Raw genomic sequence first — 17295 nt, 5'->3', positions numbered from 1 at the left:
ACAAACTCTGCTGGATCCTTCCAGAACGAAAGCTGCCAGCAACTAGGACCCTGCAAGTCCTTACAGCCCCAGATGCCACCTGTCATCTGACACCCAGAGCCTGGGCCAATGACTTCGTTTTCCCCATGGAAAATGGCCTCCATTTCTGGCCACTCGCCCTGACCAAGAGGGTGGTGCCCAGCAAGAAATTTGCAAGCTTTGCTGGATTGCTCCAAATCTAAAGCTGCCACTTGTTGTTGTTCTATTTCTCTAGAGTCCCATCATGCTGTTCTCAGATTGCTAAAGTCCATACCTCCTCGGTGTGTTCTTATGGCTGCAGGTCTTCACAGCACAGACGCTTTCTTCTGCATGCTGTTCTTTCCCAGTTCAGGGCTCCTTCAAGGCTCTCCCTGAATGGCTACGCCGCCCCCTTTTATCCCAGTTCTCTTCAATGCTCACAGCTGCAGCCCATCAAGGACAACCAGGACCTGTGGGGCAAAGCCTCTAGACAGATATTCAAATAGAATCCATTTCCTCTACTCTAGCCAGTAAGTACTACCCTACAAGTCCTCAGAACCCCAAAGGCCACCTTTCATCTGACACCCAGACCCTGGGGAAAGGACTTCTTTTTCCCATGGCAAATGGCCTCCCTTGGCAGCCACTCACCCTGGCAGAAAGTGGGAGCCTAGCTAGAATGATGCAATCGTTGCTGGATTTTTCCAAAAGAAAAGCTGCCAGCAACTAGGGCCCTGGAAGTACTTAGAGCCTCAAACGCCACCTTGAACATATTACTGAGACCCTGGGGAAAGGACTTCGGTTTTCCCATGGAAAATGGCCTTCATTTGTGGCCACTCTGCCTGGCAGGCAGGGCAGTGCCAAGCCAGGAATCTACAAACTCTGCTGGATCCTTCCAGAACGAAAGCTGCCAGCAACTAGGACCCTGCAAGTCCTTAGAGCCCCAGATGCCACCTGTCATCTGACACCCAGAGCCTGGGCCAATGACTTCGTTTTCCCCATGGAAAATGGCCTCCATTTCTGGCCACTCGCCCTGACCAAGAGGGTGGTGCCCAGCAAGAAATTTGCAAGCTTTGCTGGATTGCTCCAAATCGAAAGCTGCCACTTGTTGTTGTTCTATTTCTCTAGAGTCCCATCATGCTGTTCTCAGATTGCTAAAGTCCATACCTCCTCGGTGTGTTCTTATGGCTGCAGATCTTCACAGCACAGACGCTTTCTTCTGCATGCTGTTCTTTCCCAGTTCAGGGCTCCTTCAAGGCTCTCCCTGAATGGCTACGCCGCCCCCTTTTATCCCAGTTCTCTTCAATGCTCACAGCTGCAGCCCATCAAGGACAACCAGGACCTGTGGGGCAAAGCCTCTGGACAGATATTCAAATAGAATCCATTTCCTCTACTCTAGCCAGTAAGTACTACCCTACAAGTCCTCAGAACCCCAAAGGCCACCTTTCATCTGACACCCAGACCCTGGGGAAAGGACTTCTTTTTCCCATGGCAAATGGCCTCCCTTGGCAGCCACTCACCCTGGCAGAAAGTGGGAGCCTAGCTAGAATGATGCAATCGTTGCTGGATTTTTCCAAAAGAAAAGCTGGCAGCAACTAGGGCCCTGGAAGTACTTAGAGCCTCAAACGCCACCTTGAACATATTCCTGAGACCCTGGGGAAAGGACTTCGTTTTTCCCATGGAAAATGGCCTTCATTTGTGGCCACTTGGCCTGGCAGGCAGGGCAGTGCCAAGCCAGGAATCTACAAACTCTGCTGGATCCTTCCAGAACGAAAGCTGCCAGCAACTAGGACCCTGCAAGTCCTTAGAGCCCCAGATGCCACCTGTCATCTGACACCCAGAGCCTGGGCCAATGACTTCGTTTTCCCCATGGAAAATGGCCTCCATTTCTGGCCACTCGCCCTGACCAAGAGGGTGGTGCCCAGCAAGAAATTTGCAAGCTTTGCTGGATTGCTCCAAATCGAAAGCTGCCACTTGTTGTTCTTCTATTTCTCTAGAGTCCCATAATGCTGTTCTCAGATTGCTAAAGTCCATACCTCCTCGGTGTGTTCTTATGGCTGCAGATCTTCACAGCACAGACGCTTTCTTCTGCATGCTGTTCTTTCCCAGTTCAGGGCTCCTTCAAGGCTCTCCCTGAATGGCTACGCCGCCCCCTTTTATCCCAGTTCTCTTCAATGCTCACAGCTGCAGCCCATCAAGGACAACCAGGACCTGTGGGGCAAAGCCTCTAGACAGATATTCAAATAGAATCCATTTCCTCTACTCTAGCCAGTAAGTACTACCCTACAAGTCCTCAGAACCCCAAAGGCCACCTTTCATCTGACACCCAGACCCTGGGGAAAGGACTTCTTTTTCCCATGGCAAATGGCCTCCCTTGGCAGCCACTCACCCTGGCAGAAAGTGGGAGCCTAGCTAGAATGATGCAATCGTTGCTGGATTTTTCCAAAAGAAAAGCTGCCAGCAACTAGGGCCCTGGAAGTACTTAGAGCCTCAAACGCCACCTTGAACATATTCCTGAGACCCTGGGGAAAGGACTTCGTTTTTCCCATGGAAAATGGCCTTCATTTGTGGCCACTTGGCCTGGCAGGCAGGGCAGTGCCAAGCCAGGAATCTACAAACTGTGCTGGATCCTTCCAGAACGAAAGCTGCCAGCAACTAGGACCCTGCAAGTCCTTAGAGCCCCAGATGCCACCTGTCATCTGACACCCAGAGCCTGGGCCAATGACTTCGTTTTCCCCATGGAAAATGGCCTCCATTTCTGGCCACTCGCCCTGACCAAGAGGGTGGTGCCCAGCAAGAAATTTGCAAGCTTTGCTGGATTGCTCCAAATCGAAAGCTGCCACTTGTTGTTCTTCTATTTCTCTAGAGTCCCATCATGCTGTTCTCAGATTGCTAAAGTCCATACCTCCTCGGTGTGTTCTTATGGCTGCAGATCTTCACAGCACAGACGCTTTCTTCTGCATGCTGTTCTTTCCCAGTTCAGGGCTCCTTCAAGGCTCTCCCTGAATGGCTACGCCGCCCCCTTTTATCCCAGTTCTCTTCAATGCTCACAGCTGCAGCCCATCAAGGACAACCAGGACCTGTGGGACAGATATTCAAATAGAATCCATTTCCTCTACTCTAGCCAGTAAGTACTACCCTACAAGTCCTCAGAACCCCAAAGGCCACCTTTCATCTGACACCCAGACCCTGGGGAAAGGACTTCTTTTTCCCATGGCAAATGGCCTCCCTTGGCAGCCACTCACCCTGGCAGAAAGTGGGAGCCTAGCTAGAATGATGCAATCGTTGCTGGATTTTTCCAAAAGAAAAGCTGGCAGCAACTAGGGCCCTGGAAGTACTTAGAGCCTCAAACGCCACCTTGAACATATTACTGAGACCCTGGGGAAAGGACTTCGTTTTTCCCATGGAAAATGGCCTTCATTTGTGGCCACTTGGCCTGGCAGGCAGGGCAGTGCCAAGCCAGGAATCTACAAACTCTGCTGGATCCTTCCAGAACGAAAGCTGCCAGCAACTAGGACCCTGCAAGTCCTTAGAGCCCCAGATGCCACCTGTCATCTGACACCCAGAGCCTGGGCCAATGACTTCGTTTTCCCCATGGAAAATGGCCTCCATTTCTGGCCACTCGCCCTGACCAAGAGGGTGGTGCCCAGCAAGAAATTTGCAAGCTTTGCTGGATTGCTCCAAATCTAAAGCTGCCACTTGTTGTTGTTCTATTTCTCTAGAGTCCCATCATGCTGTTCTCAGATTGCTAAAGTCCATACCTCCTCGGTGTGTTCTTATGGCTGCAGGTCTTCACAGCACAGACGCTTTCTTCTGCATGCTGTTCTTTCCCAGTTCAGGGCTCCTTCAAGGCTCTCCCTGAATGGCTACGCCGCCCCCTTTTATCCCAGTTCTCTTCAATGCTCACAGCTGCAGCCCATCAAGGACAACCAGGACCTGTGGGACAGATATTCAAATAGAATCCATTTCCTCTACTCTAGCCAGTAAGTACTACCCTACAAGTCCTCAGAACCCCAAAGGCCACCTTTCATCTGACACCCAGACCCTGGGGAAAGGACTTCTTTTTCCCATGGCAAATGGCCTCCCTTGGCAGCCACTCACCCTGGCAGAAAGTGGGAGCCTAGCTAGAATGATGCAATCGTTGCTGGATTTTTCCAAAAGAAAAGCTGGCAGCAACTAGGGCCCTGGAAGTACTTAGAGCCTCAAACGCCACCTTGAACATATTACTGAGACCCTGGGGAAAGGACTTCGGTTTTCCCATGGAAAATGGCCTTCATTTGTGGCCACTCTGCCTGGCAGGCAGGGCAGTGCCAAGCCAGGAATCTACAAACTCTGCTGGATCCTTCCAGAACGAAAGCTGCCAGCAACTAGGACCCTGCAAGTCCTTAGAGCCCCAGATGCCACCTGTCATCTGACACCCAGAGCCTGGGCCAATGACTTCGTTTTCCCCATGGAAAATGGCCTCCATTTCTGGCCACTCGCCCTGACCAAGAGGGTGGTGCCCAGCAAGAAATTTGCAAGCTTTGCTGGATTGCTCCAAATCGAAAGCTGCCACTTGTTGTTGTTCTATTTCTCTAGAGTCCCATCATGCTGTTCTCAGATTGCTAAAGTCCATACCTCCTCGGTGTGTTCTTATGGCTGCAGGTCTTCACAGCACAGACGCTTTCTTCTGCATGCTGTTCTTTCCCAGTTCAGGGCTCCTTCAAGGCTCTCCCTGAATGGCTACGCCGCCCCCTTTTATCCCAGTTCTCTTCAATGCTCACAGCTGCAGCCCATCAAGGACAACCAGGACCTGTGGGGCAAAGCCTCTAGACAGATATTCAAATAGAATCCATTTCCTCTACTCTAGCCAGTAAGTACTACCCTACAAGTCCTCAGAACCCCAAAGGCCACCTTTCATCTGACACCCAGACCCTGGGGAAAGGACTTCTTTTTCCCATGGCAAATGGCCTCCCTTGGCAGCCACTCACCCTGGCAGAAAGTGGGAGCCTAGCTAGAATGATGCAATCGTTGCTGGATTTTTCCAAAAGAAAAGCTGCCAGCAACTAGGGCCCTGGAAGTACTTAGAGCCTCAAACGCCACCTTGAACATATTCCTGAGACCCTGGGGAAAGGACTTCGTTTTTCCCATGGAAAATGGCCTTCATTTGTGGCCACTTGGCCTGGCAGGCAGGGCAGTGCCAAGCCAGGAATCTACAAACTGTGCTGGATCCTTCCAGAACGAAAGCTGCCAGCAACTAGGACCCTGCAAGTCCTTAGAGCCCCAGATGCCACCTGTCATCTGACACCCAGAGCCTGGGCCAATGACTTCGTTTTCCCCATGGAAAATGGCCTCCATTTCTGGCCACTCGCCCTGACCAAGAGGGTGGTGCCCAGCAAGAAATTTGCAAGCTTTGCTGGATTGCTCCAAATCGAAAGCTGCCACTTGTTGTTCTTCTATTTCTCTAGAGTCCCATAATGCTGTTCTCAGATTGCTAAAGTCCATACCTCCTCGGTGTGTTCTTATGGCTGCAGATCTTCACAGCACAGACGCTTTCTTCTGCATGCTGTTCTTTCCCAGTTCAGGGCTCCTTCAAGGCTCTCCCTGAATGGCTACGCCGCCCCCTTTTATCCCAGTTCTCTTCAATGCTCACAGCTGCAGCCCATCAAGGACAACCAGGACCTGTGGGGCAAAGCCTCTAGACAGATATTCAAATAGAATCCATTTCCTCTACTCTAGCCAGTAAGTACTACCCTACAAGTCCTCAGAACCCCAAAGGCCACCTTTCATCTGACACCCAGACCCTGGGGAAAGGACTTCTTTTTCCCATGGCAAATGGCCTCCCTTGGCAGCCACTCACCCTGGCAGAAAGTGGGAGCCTAGCTAGAATGATGCAATCGTTGCTGGATTTTTCCAAAAGAAAAGCTGCCAGCAACTAGGGCCCTGGAAGTACTTAGAGCCTCAAACGCCACCTTGAACATATTACTGAGACCCTGGGGAAAGGACTTCGTTTTTCCCATGGAAAATGGCCTTCATTTCTGGCCACTTGGCCTGGCAGGCAGGGCAGTGCCAAGCCAGGAATCTACAAACTCTGCTGGATCCTTCCAGAACGAAAGCTGCCAGCAACTAGGACCCTGCAAGTCCTTAGAGCCCCAGATGCCACCTGTCATCTGACACCCAGAGCCTGGGCCAATGACTTCGTTTTCCCCATGGAAAATGGCCTCCATTTCTGGCCTCTCACCCTGACCAAGAGGGTGGTGCCCAGCAAGAAATTTGCAAGCTTTGCTGGATTGCTCCAAATCGAAAGCTGCCACTTGTTGTTGTTCTATTTCTCTAGAGTCCCATCATGCTGTTCTCAGATTGCTAAAGTCCATACCTCCTCGGTGTGTTCTTATGGCTGCAGATCTTCACAGCACAGACGCTTTCTTCTGCATGCTGTTCTTTCCCAGTTCAGGGCTCCTTCAAGGCTCTCCCTGAATGGCTAAGCCGCCCCCTTTTATCCCAGTTCTCTTCAATGCTCACAGCTGCAGCCCATCAAGGACAACCAGGACCTGTGGGACAGATATTCAAATAGAATCCATTTCCTCTACTCTAGCCAGTAAGTACTACCCTACAAGTCCTCAGAACCCCAAAGGCCACCTTTCATCTGACACCCAGACCCTGGGGAAAGGACTTCTTTTTCCCATGGCAAATGGCCTCCCTTGGCAGCCACTCACCCTGGCAGAAAGTGGGAGCCTAGCTAGAATGATGCAATCGTTGCTGGATTTTTCCAAAAGAAAAGCTGGCAGCAACTAGGGCCCTGGAAGTACTTAGAGCCTCAAACGCCACCTTGAACATATTACTGAGACCCTGGGGAAAGGACTTCGTTTTTCCCATGGAAAATGGCCTTCATTTGTGGCCACTTGGCCTGGCAGGCAGGGCAGTGCCAAGCCAGGAATCTACAAACTCTGCTGGATCCTTCCAGAACGAAAGCTGCCAGCAACTAGGACCCTGCAAGTCCTTACAGCCCCAGATGCCACCAGTCATCTGACACCCAGAGCCTGGGCCAATGACTTCGTTTTCCCCATGGAAAATGGCCTCCATTTCTGGCCACTCGCCCTGACCAAGAGGGTGGTGCCCAGCAAGAAATTTGCAAGCTTTGCTGGATTGCTCCAAATCGAAAGCTGCCACTTGTTGTTCTTCTATTTCTCTAGAGTCCCATCATGCTGTTCTCAGATTGCTAAAGTCCATACCTCCTCGGTGTGTTCTTATGGCTGCAGATCTTCACAGCACAGACGCTTTCTTCTGCATGCTGTTCTTTCCCAGTTCAGGGCTCCTTCAAGGCTCTCCCTGAATGGCTACGCCGCCCCCTTTTATCCCAGTTCTCTTCAATGCTCACAGCTGCAGCCCATCAAGGACAACCAGGACCTGTGGGGCAAAGCCTCTAGACAGATATTCAAATAGAATCCATTTCCTCTACTCTAGCCAGTAAGTACTACCCTACAAGTCCTCAGAACCCCAAAGGCCACCTTTCATCTGACACCCAGACCCTGGGGAAAGGACTTCTTTTTCCCATGGCAAATGGCCTCCCTTGGCAGCCACTCACCCTGGCAGAAAGTGGGAGCCTAGCAAAAATGATGCAATCGTTGCTGGATTTTTCCAAAAGAAAAGCTGGCAGCAACTAGGGCCCTGGAAGTACTTAGAGCCTCAAACGCCACCTTGAACATATTACTGAGACCCTGGGGAAAGGACTTCGTTTTTCCCATGGAAAATGGCCTTCATTTGTGGCCACTTGGCCTGGCAGGCAGGGCAGTGCCAAGCCAGGAATCTACAAACTGTGCTGGATCCTTCCAAAACGAAAGCTGCCAGCAACTAGGACCCTGCAAGTCCTTAGAGCCCCAGATGCCACCTGTCATCTGACACCCAGAGCCTGGGCCAATGACTTCGTTTTCCCCATGGAAAATGGCCTCCATTTCTGGCCACTCGCCCTGACCAAGAGGGTGGTGCCCAGCAAGAAATTTGCAAGCTTTGCTGGATTGCTCCAAATCGAAAGCTGCCACTTGTTGTTGTTCTATTTCTCTAGAGTCCCATCATGCTGTTCTCAGATTGCTAAAGTCCATACCTCCTCGGTGTGTTCTTATGGCTGCAGATCTTCACAGCACAGACGCTTTCTTCTGCATGCTGTTCTTTCCCAGTTCAGGGCTCCTTCAAGGCTCTCCCTGAATGGCTACGCCGCCCCCTTTTATCCCAGTTCTCTTCAATGCTCACAGCTGCAGCCCATCAAGGACAACCAGGACCTGTGGGACAGATATTCAAATAGAATCCATTTCCTCTACTCTAGCCAGTAAGTACTACCCTACAAGTCCTCAGAACCCCAAAGGCCACCTTTCATCTGACACCCAGACCCTGGGGAAAGGACTTCTTTTTCCCATGGCAAATGGCCTCCCTTGGCAGCCACTCACCCTGGCAGAAAGTGGGAGCCTAGCTAGAATGATGCAATCGTTGCTGGATTTTTCCAAAAGAAAAGCTGGCAGCAACTAGGGCCCTGGAAGTACTTAGAGCCTCAAACGCCACCTTGAACATATTACTGAGACCCTGGGGAAAGGACTTCGTTTTTCCCATGGAAAATGGCCTTCATTTGTGGCCACTTGGCCTGGCAGGCAGGGCAGTGCCAAGCCAGGAATCTACAAACTCTGCTGGATCCTTCCAGAACGAAAGCTGCCAGCAACTAGGACCCTGCAAGTCCTTAGAGCCCCAGATGCCACCTGTCATCTGACACCCAGAGCCTGGGCCAATGACTTCGTTTTCCCCATGGAAAATGGCCTCCATTTCTGGCCACTCGCCCTGACCAAGAGGGTGGTGCCCAGCAAGAAATTTGCAAGCTTTGCTGGATTGCTCCAAATCGAAAGCTGCCACTTGTTGTTGTTCTATTTCTCTAGAGTCCCATCATGCTGTTCTCAGATTGCTAAAGTCCATACCTCCTCGGTGTGTTCTTATGGCTGCAGATCTTCACAGCACAGACGCTTTCTTCTGCATGCTGTTCTTTCCCAGTTCAGGGCTCCTTCAAGGCTCTCCCTGAATGGCTACGCCGCCCCCTTTTATCCCAGTTCTCTTCAATGCTCACAGCTGCAGCCCATCAAGGACAACCAGGACCTGTGGGACAGATATTCAAATAGAATCCATTTCCTCTACTCTAGCCAGTAAGTACTACCCTACAAGTCCTCAGAACCCCAAAGGCCACCTTTCATCTGACACCCAGACCCTGGGGAAAGGACTTCTTTTTCCCATGGCAAATGGCCTCCCTTGGCAGCCACTCACCCTGGCAGAAAGTGGGAGCCTAGCTAGAATGATGCAATCGTTGCTGGATTTTTCCAAAAGAAAAGCTGGCAGCAACTAGGGCCCTGGAAGTACTTAGAGCCTCAAACGCCACCTTGAACATATTACTGAGACCCTGGGGAAAGGACTTCGTTTTTCCCATGGAAAATGGCCTTCATTTGTGGCCACTTGGCCTGGCAGGCAGGGCAGTGCCAAGCCAGGAATCTACAAACTCTGCTGGATCCTTCCAGAACGAAAGCTGCCAGCAACTAGGACCCTGCAAGTCCTTAGAGCCCCAGATGCCACCAGTCATCTGACACCCAGAGCCTGGGCCAATGACTTCGTTTTCCCCATGGAAAATGGCCTCCATTTCTGGCCACTCGCCCTGACCAAGAGGGTGGTGCCCAGCAAGAAATTTGCAAGCTTTGCTGGATTGCTCCAAATCGAAAGCTGCCACTTGTTGTTGTTCTATTTCTCTAGAGTCCCATAATGCTGTTCTCAGATTGCTAAAGTCCATACCTCCTCGGTGTGTTCTTATGGCTGCAGGTCTTCACAGCACAGACGCTTTCTTCTGCATGCTGTTCTTTCCCAGTTCAGGGCTCCTTCAAGGCTCTCCCTGAATGGCTACGCCGCCCCCTTTTATCCCAGTTCTCTTCAATGCTCACAGCTGCAGCCCATCAAGGACAACCAGGACCTGTGGGGCAAAGCCTCTAGACAGATATTCAAATAGAATCCATTTCCTCTACTCTAGCCAGTAAGTACTACCCTACAAGTCCTCAGAACCCCAAAGGCCACCTTTCATCTGACACCCAGACCCTGGGGAAAGGACTTCTTTTTCCCATGGCAAATGGCCTCCCTTGGCAGCCACTCACCCTGGCAGAAAGTGGGAGCCTAGCTAGAATGATGCAATCGTTGCTGGATTTTTCCAAAAGAAAAGCTGGCAGCAACTAGGGCCCTGGAAGTACTTAGAGCCTCAAACGCCACCTTGAACATATTACTGAGACCCTGGGGAAAGGACTTCGTTTTTCCCATGGAAAATGGCCTTCATTTGTGGCCACTTGGCCTGGCAGGCAGGGCAGTGCCAAGCCAGGAATCTACAAACTCTGCTGGATCCTTCCAGAACGAAAGCTGCCAGCAACTAGGACCCTGCAAGTCCTTACAGCCCCAGATGCCACCAGTCATCTGACACCCAGAGCCTGGGCCAATGACTTCGTTTTCCCCATGGAAAATGGCCTCCATTTCTGGCCACTCGCCCTGACCAAGAGGGTGGTGCCCAGCAAGAAATTTGCAAGCTTTGCTGGATTGCTCCAAATCGAAAGCTGCCACTTGTTGTTGTTCTATTTCTCTAGAGTCCCATCATGCTGTTCTCAGATTGCTAAAGTCCATACCTCCTCGGTGTGTTCTTATGGCTGCAGATCTTCACAGCACAGACGCTTTCTTCTGCATGCTGTTCTTTCCCAGTTCAGGGCTCCTTCAAGGCTCTCCCTGAATGGCTACGCCGCCCCCTTTTATCCCAGTTCTCTTCAATGCTCACAGCTGCAGCCCATCAAGGACAACCAGGACCTGTGGGACAGATATTCAAATAGAATCCATTTCCTCTACTCTAGCCAGTAAGTACTACCCTACAAGTCCTCAGAACCCCAAAGGCCACCTTTCATCTGACACCCAGACCCTGGGGAAAGGACTTCTTTTTCCCATGGCAAATGGCCTCCCTTGGCAGCCACTCACCCTGGCAGAAAGTGGGAGCCTAGCTAGAATGATGCAATCGTTGCTGGATTTTTCCAAAAGAAAAGCTGGCAGCAACTAGGGCCCTGGAAGTACTTAGAGCCTCAAACGCCACCTTGAACATATTACTGAGACCCTGGGGAAAGGACTTCGTTTTTCCCATGGAAAATGGCCTTCATTTCTGGCCACTTGGCCTGGCAGGCAGGGCAGTGCCAAGCCAGGAATCTACAAACTCTGCTGGATCCTTCCAGAACGAAAGCTGCCAGCAACTAGGACCCTGCAAGTCCTTACAGCCCCAGATGCCACCAGTCATCTGACACCCAGAGCCTGGGCCAATGACTTCGTTTTCCCCATGGAAAATGGCCTCCATTTCTGGCCACTCGCCCTGACCAAGAGGGTGGTGCCCAGCAAGAAATTTGCAAGCTTTGCTGGATTGCTCCAAATCTAAAGCTGCCACTTGTTGTTGTTCTATTTCTCTAGAGTCCCATCATGCTGTTCTCAGATTGCTAAAGTCCATACCTCCTCGGTGTGTTCTTATGGCTGCAGATCTTCACAGCACAGACGCTTTCTTCTGCATGCTGTTCTTTCCCAGTTCAGGGCTCCTTCAAGGCTCTCCCTGAATGGCTACGCCGCCCCCTTTTATCCCAGTTCTCTTCAATGCTCACAGCTGCAGCCCATCAAGGACAACCAGGACCTGTGGGACAGATATTCAAATAGAATCCATTTCCTCTACTCTAGCCAGTAAGTACTACCCTACAAGTCCTAAGAACCCCAAAGGCCACCTTTCATCTGACACCCAGACCCTGGGGAAAGGACTTCTTTTTCCCATGGCAAATGGCCTCCCTTGGCAGCCACTCACCCTGGCAGAAAGTGGGAGCCTAGCTAGAATGATGCAATCGTTGCTGGATTTTTCCAAAAGAAAAGCTGGCAGCAACTAGGGCCCTGGAAGTACTTAGAGCCTCAAACGCCACCTTGAACATATTACTGAGACCCTGGGGAAAGGACTTCGTTTTTCCCATGGAAAATGGCCTTCATTTCTGGCCACTTGGCCTGGCAGGCAGGGCAGTGCCAAGCCAGGAATCTACAAACTCTGCTGGATCCTTCCAGAACGAAAGCTGCCAGCAACTAGGACCCTGCAAGTCCTTACAGCCCCAGATGCCACCAGTCATCTGACACCCAGAGCCTGGGCCAATGACTTCGTTTTCCCCATGGAAAATGGCCTCCATTTCTGGCCACTCGCCCTGACCAAGAGGGTGGTGCCCAGCAAGAAATTTGCAAGCTTTGCTGGATTGCTCCAAATCTAAAGCTGCCACTTGTTGTTGTTCTATTTCTCTAGAGTCCCATCATGCTGTTCTCAGATTGCTAAAGTCCATACCTCCTCGGTGTGTTCTTATGGCTGCAGATCTTCACAGCACAGACGCTTTCTTCTGCATGCTGTTCTTTCCCAGTTCAGGGCTCCTTCAAGGCTCTCCCTGAATGGCTACGCCGCCCCCTTTTATCCCAGTTCTCTTCAATGCTCACAGCTGCAGCCCATCAAGGACAACCAGGACCTGTGGGGCAAAGCCTCTAGACAGATATTCAAATAGAATCCATTTCCTCTACTCTAGCCAGTAAGTACTACCCTACAAGTCCTCAGAACCCCAAAGGCCACCTTTCATCTGACACCCAGACCCTGGGGAAAGGACTTCTTTTTCCCATGGCAAATGGCCTCCCTTGGCAGCCACTCACCCTGGCAGAAAGTGGGAGCCTAGCTAGAATGATGCAATCGTTGCTGGATTTTTCCAAAAGAAAAGCTGGCAGCAACTAGGGCCCTGGAAGTACTTAGAGCCTCAAACGCCACCTTGAACATATTACTGAGACCCTGGGGAAAGGACTTCGTTTTTCCCATGGAAAATGGCCTTCATTTGTGGCCACTTGGCCTGGCAGGCAGGGCAGTGCCAAGCCAGGAATCTACAAACTCTGCTGGATCCTTCCAGAACGAAAGCTGCCAGCAACTAGGACCCTGCAAGTCCTTAGAGCCCCAGATGCCACCAGTCATCTGACACCCAGAGCCTGGGCCAATGACTTCGTTTTCCCCATGGAAAATGGCCTCCATTTCTGGCCACTCGCCCTGACCAAGAGGGTGGTGCCCAGCAAGAAATTTGCAAGCTTTGCTGGATTGCTCCAAATCGAAAGCTGCCACTTGTTGTTGTTCTATTTCTCTAGAGTCCCATCATGCTGTTCTCAGATTGCTAAAGTCCATACCTCCTCGGTGTGTTCTTATGGCTGCAGGTCTTCACAGCACAGACGCTTTCTTCTGCATGCTGTTCTTTCCCAGTTCAGGGCTCCTTCAAGGCTCTCCCTGAATGGCTACGCCGCCCCCTTTTATCCCAGTTCTCTTCAATGCTCACAGCTGCAGCCCATCAAGGACAACCAGGACCTGTGGGGCAAAGCCTCTAGACAGATATTCAAATAGAATCCATTTCCTCTACTCTAGCCAGTAAGTACTACCCTACAAGTCCTCAGAACCCCAAAGGCCACCTTTCATCTGACACCCAGACCCTGGGGAAAGGACTTCTTTTTCCCATGGCAAATGGCCTCCCTTGGCAGCCACTCACCCTGGCAGAAAGTGGGAGCCTAGCTAGAATGATGCAATCGTTGCTGGATTTTTCCAAAAGAAAAGCTGGCAGCAACTAGGGCCCTGGAAGTACTTAGAGCCTCAAACGCCACCTTGAACATATTACTGAGACCCTGGGGAAAGGACTTCGTTTTTCCCATGGAAAATGGCCTTCATTTCTGGCCACTTGGCCTGGCAGGCAGGGCAGTGCCAAGCCAGGAATCTACAAACTCTGCTGGATCCTTCCAGAACGAAAGCTGCCAGCAACTAGGACCCTGCAAGTCCTTACAGCCCCAGATGCCACCAGTCATCTGACACCCAGAGCCTGGGCCAATGACTTCGTTTTCCCCATGGAAAATGGCCTCCATTTCTGGCCACTCGCCCTGACCAAGAGGGTGGTGCCCAGCAAGAAATTTGCAAGCTTTGCTGGATTGCTCCAAATCGAAAGCTGCCACTTGTTGTTGTTCTATTTCTCTAGAGTCCCATCATGCTGTTCTCAGATTGCTAAAGTCCATACCTCCTCGGTGTGTTCTTATGGCTGCAGATCTTCACAGCACAGACGCTTTCTTCTGCATGCTGTTCTTTCCCAGTTCAGGGCTCCTTCAAGGCTCTCCCTGAATGGCTACGCCGCCCCCTTTTATCCCAGTTCTCTTCAATGCTCACAGCTGCAGCCCATCAAGGACAACCAGGACCTGTGGGACAGATATTCAAATAGAATCCATTTCCTCTACTCTAGCCAGTAAGTACTACCCTACAAGTCCTCAGAACCCCAAAGGCCACCTTTCATCTGACACCCAGACCCTGGGGAAAGGACTTCTTTTTCCCATGGCAAATGGCCTCCCTTGGCAGCCACTCACCCTGGCAGAAAGTGGGAGCCTAGCTAGAATGATGCAATCGTTGCTGGATTTTTCCAAAAGAAAAGCTGGCAGCAACTAGGGCCCTGGAAGTACTTAGAGCCTCAAACGCCACCTTGAACATATTACTGAGACCCTGGGGAAAGGACTTCGTTTTTCCCATGGAAAATGGCCTTCATTTCTGGCCACTTGGCCTGGCAGGCAGGGCAGTGCCAAGCCAGGAATCTACAAACTCTGCTGGATCCTTCCAGAACGAAAGCTGCCAGCAACTAGGACCCTGCAAGTCCTTAGAGCCCCAGATGCCACCTGTCATCTGACACCCAGAGCCTGGGCCAATGACTTCGTTTTCCCCATGGAAAATGGCCTCCATTTCTGGCCACTCGCCCTGACCAAGAGGGTGGTGCCCAGCAAGAAATTTGCAAGCTTTGCTGGATTGCTCCAAATCTAAAGCTGCCACTTGTTGTTGTTCTATTTCTCTAGAGTCCCATCATGCTGTTCTCAGATTGCTAAAGTCCATACCTCCTCGGTGTGTTCTTATGGCTGCAGATCTTCACAGCACAGACGCTTTCTTCTGCATGCTGTTCTTTCCCAGTTCAGGGCTCCTTCAAGGCTCTCCCTGAATGGCTACGCCGCCCCCTTTTATCCCAGTTCTCTTCAATGCTCACAGCTGCAGCCCATCAAGGACAACCAGGACCTGTGGGACAGATATTCAAATAGAATCCATTTCCTCTACTCTAGCCAGTAAGTACTACCCTAAAAGTCCTAAGAACCCCAAAGGCCACCTTTCATCTGACACCCAGACCCTGGGGAAAGGACTTCTTTTTCCCATGGCAAATGGCCTCCCTTGGCAGCCACTCACCCTGGCAGAAAGTGGGAGCCTAGCTAGAATGATGCAATCGTTGCTGGATTTTTCCAAAAGAAAAGCTGGCAGCAACTAGGGCCCTGGAAGTACTTAGAGCCTCAAACGCCACCTTGAACATATTACTGAGACCCTGGGGAAAGGACTTCGTTTTTCCCATGGAAAATGGCCTTCATTTCTGGCCACTTGGCCTGGCAGGCAGGGCAGTGCCAAGCCAGGAATCTACAAACTCTGCTGGATCCTTCCAGAACGAAAGCTCCCAGCAACTAGGACCCTGCAAGTCCTTAGAGCCCCAGATGCCACCAGTCATCTGACACCCAGAGCCTGGGCCAATGACTTTGTTTTCCCCATGGAAAATGGCCTCCATTTCTGGCCACTCGCCCTGACCAAGAGGGTGGTGCCCAGCAAGAAATTTGCAAGCTTTGCTGGATTGCTCCAAATCGAAAGCTGCCACTTGTTGTTGTTCTATTTCTCTAGAGTCCCATCATGCTGTTCTCAGATTGCTAAAGTCCATACCTCCTCGGTGTGTTCTTATGGCTGCAGATCTTCACAGCACAGACGCTTTCTTCTGCATGCTGTTCTTTCCCAGTTCAGGGCTCCTTCAAGGCTCTCCCTGAATGGCTACGCCGCCCCCTTTTATCCCAGTTCTCTTCAATGCTCACAGCTGCAGCCCATCAAGGACAACCAGGACCTGTGGGGCAAAGCCTCTAGACAGATATTCAAATAGAATCCATTTCCTCTACTCTAGCCAGTAAGTACTACCCTACAAGTCCTCAGAACCCCAAAGGCCACCTTTCATCTGACACCCAGACCCTGGGGAAAGGACTTCTTTTTCCCATGGCAAATGGCCTCCCTTGGCAGCCACTCACCCTGGCAGAAAGTGGGAGCCTAGCTAGAATGATGCAATCGTTGCTGGATTTTTCCAAAAGAAAAGCTGGCAGCAACTAGGGCCCTGGAAGTACTTAGAGCCTCAAACGCCACCTTGAACATATTACTGAGACCCTGGGGAAAGGACTTCGTTTTTCCCATGGAAAATGGCCTTCATTTGTGGCCACTCTGCCTGGCAGGCAGGGCAGTGCCAAGCCAGGAATCTACAAACTCTGCTGGATCCTTCCAGAACGAAAGCTGCCAGCAACTAGGACCCTGCAAGTCCTTAGAGCCCCAGATGCCACCTGTCATCTGACACCCAGAGCCTGGGCCAATGACTTCGTTTTCCCCATGGAAAATGGCCTCCATTTCTGGCCACTCGCCCTGACCAAGAGGGTGGTGCCCAGCAAGAAATTTGCAAGCTTTGCTGGATTGCTCCAAATCGAAAGCTGCCACTTGTTGTTGTTCTATTTCTCTAGAGTCCCATCATGCTGTTCTCAGATTGCTAAAGTCCATACCTCCTCGGTCTGTTCTTATGGCTGCAGATCTTCACAGCACAGACGCTTTCTTCTGCATGCTGTTCTTTCCCAGTTCAGGGCTCCTTCAAGGCTCTCCCTGAATGGCTACGCCGCCCCCTTTTATCCCAGTTCTCTTCAATGCTCACAGCTGCAGCCCATCAAGGACAACCAGGACCTGTGGGACAGATATTCAAATAGAATCCATTTCCTCTACTCTAGCCAGTAAGTACTACCCTACAAGTCCTCAGAACCCCAAAGGCCACCTTTCATCTGACACCCAGACCCTGGGGAAAGGACTTCTTTTTCCCATGGCAAATGGCCTCCCTTGGCAGCCACTCACCCTGGCAGAAAGTGGGAGCCTAGCTAGAATGATGCAATCGTTGCTGGATTTTTCCAAAAGAAAAGCTGGCAGCAACTAGGGCCCTGGAAGTACTTAGAGCCTCAAACGCCACCTTGAACATATTACTGAGACCCTGGGGAAAGGACTTCGTTTTTCCCATGGAAAATGGCCTTCATTTCTGGCCACTTGGCCTGGCAGGCAGGGCAGTGCCAAGCCAGGAATCTACAAACTCTGCTGGATCCTTCCAGAACGAAAGCTGCCAGCAACTA

Source organism: Agelaius phoeniceus, chromosome 35, assembly GCF_051311805.1.
Source record: "Agelaius phoeniceus isolate bAgePho1 chromosome 35, bAgePho1.hap1, whole genome shotgun sequence".
Lineage (NCBI taxonomy): Eukaryota > Metazoa > Chordata > Aves > Passeriformes > Icteridae > Agelaius > Agelaius phoeniceus.
The sequence above is the reverse complement of the archived record's forward strand: the minus strand, read 5'-3'. Positions refer to the sequence as shown.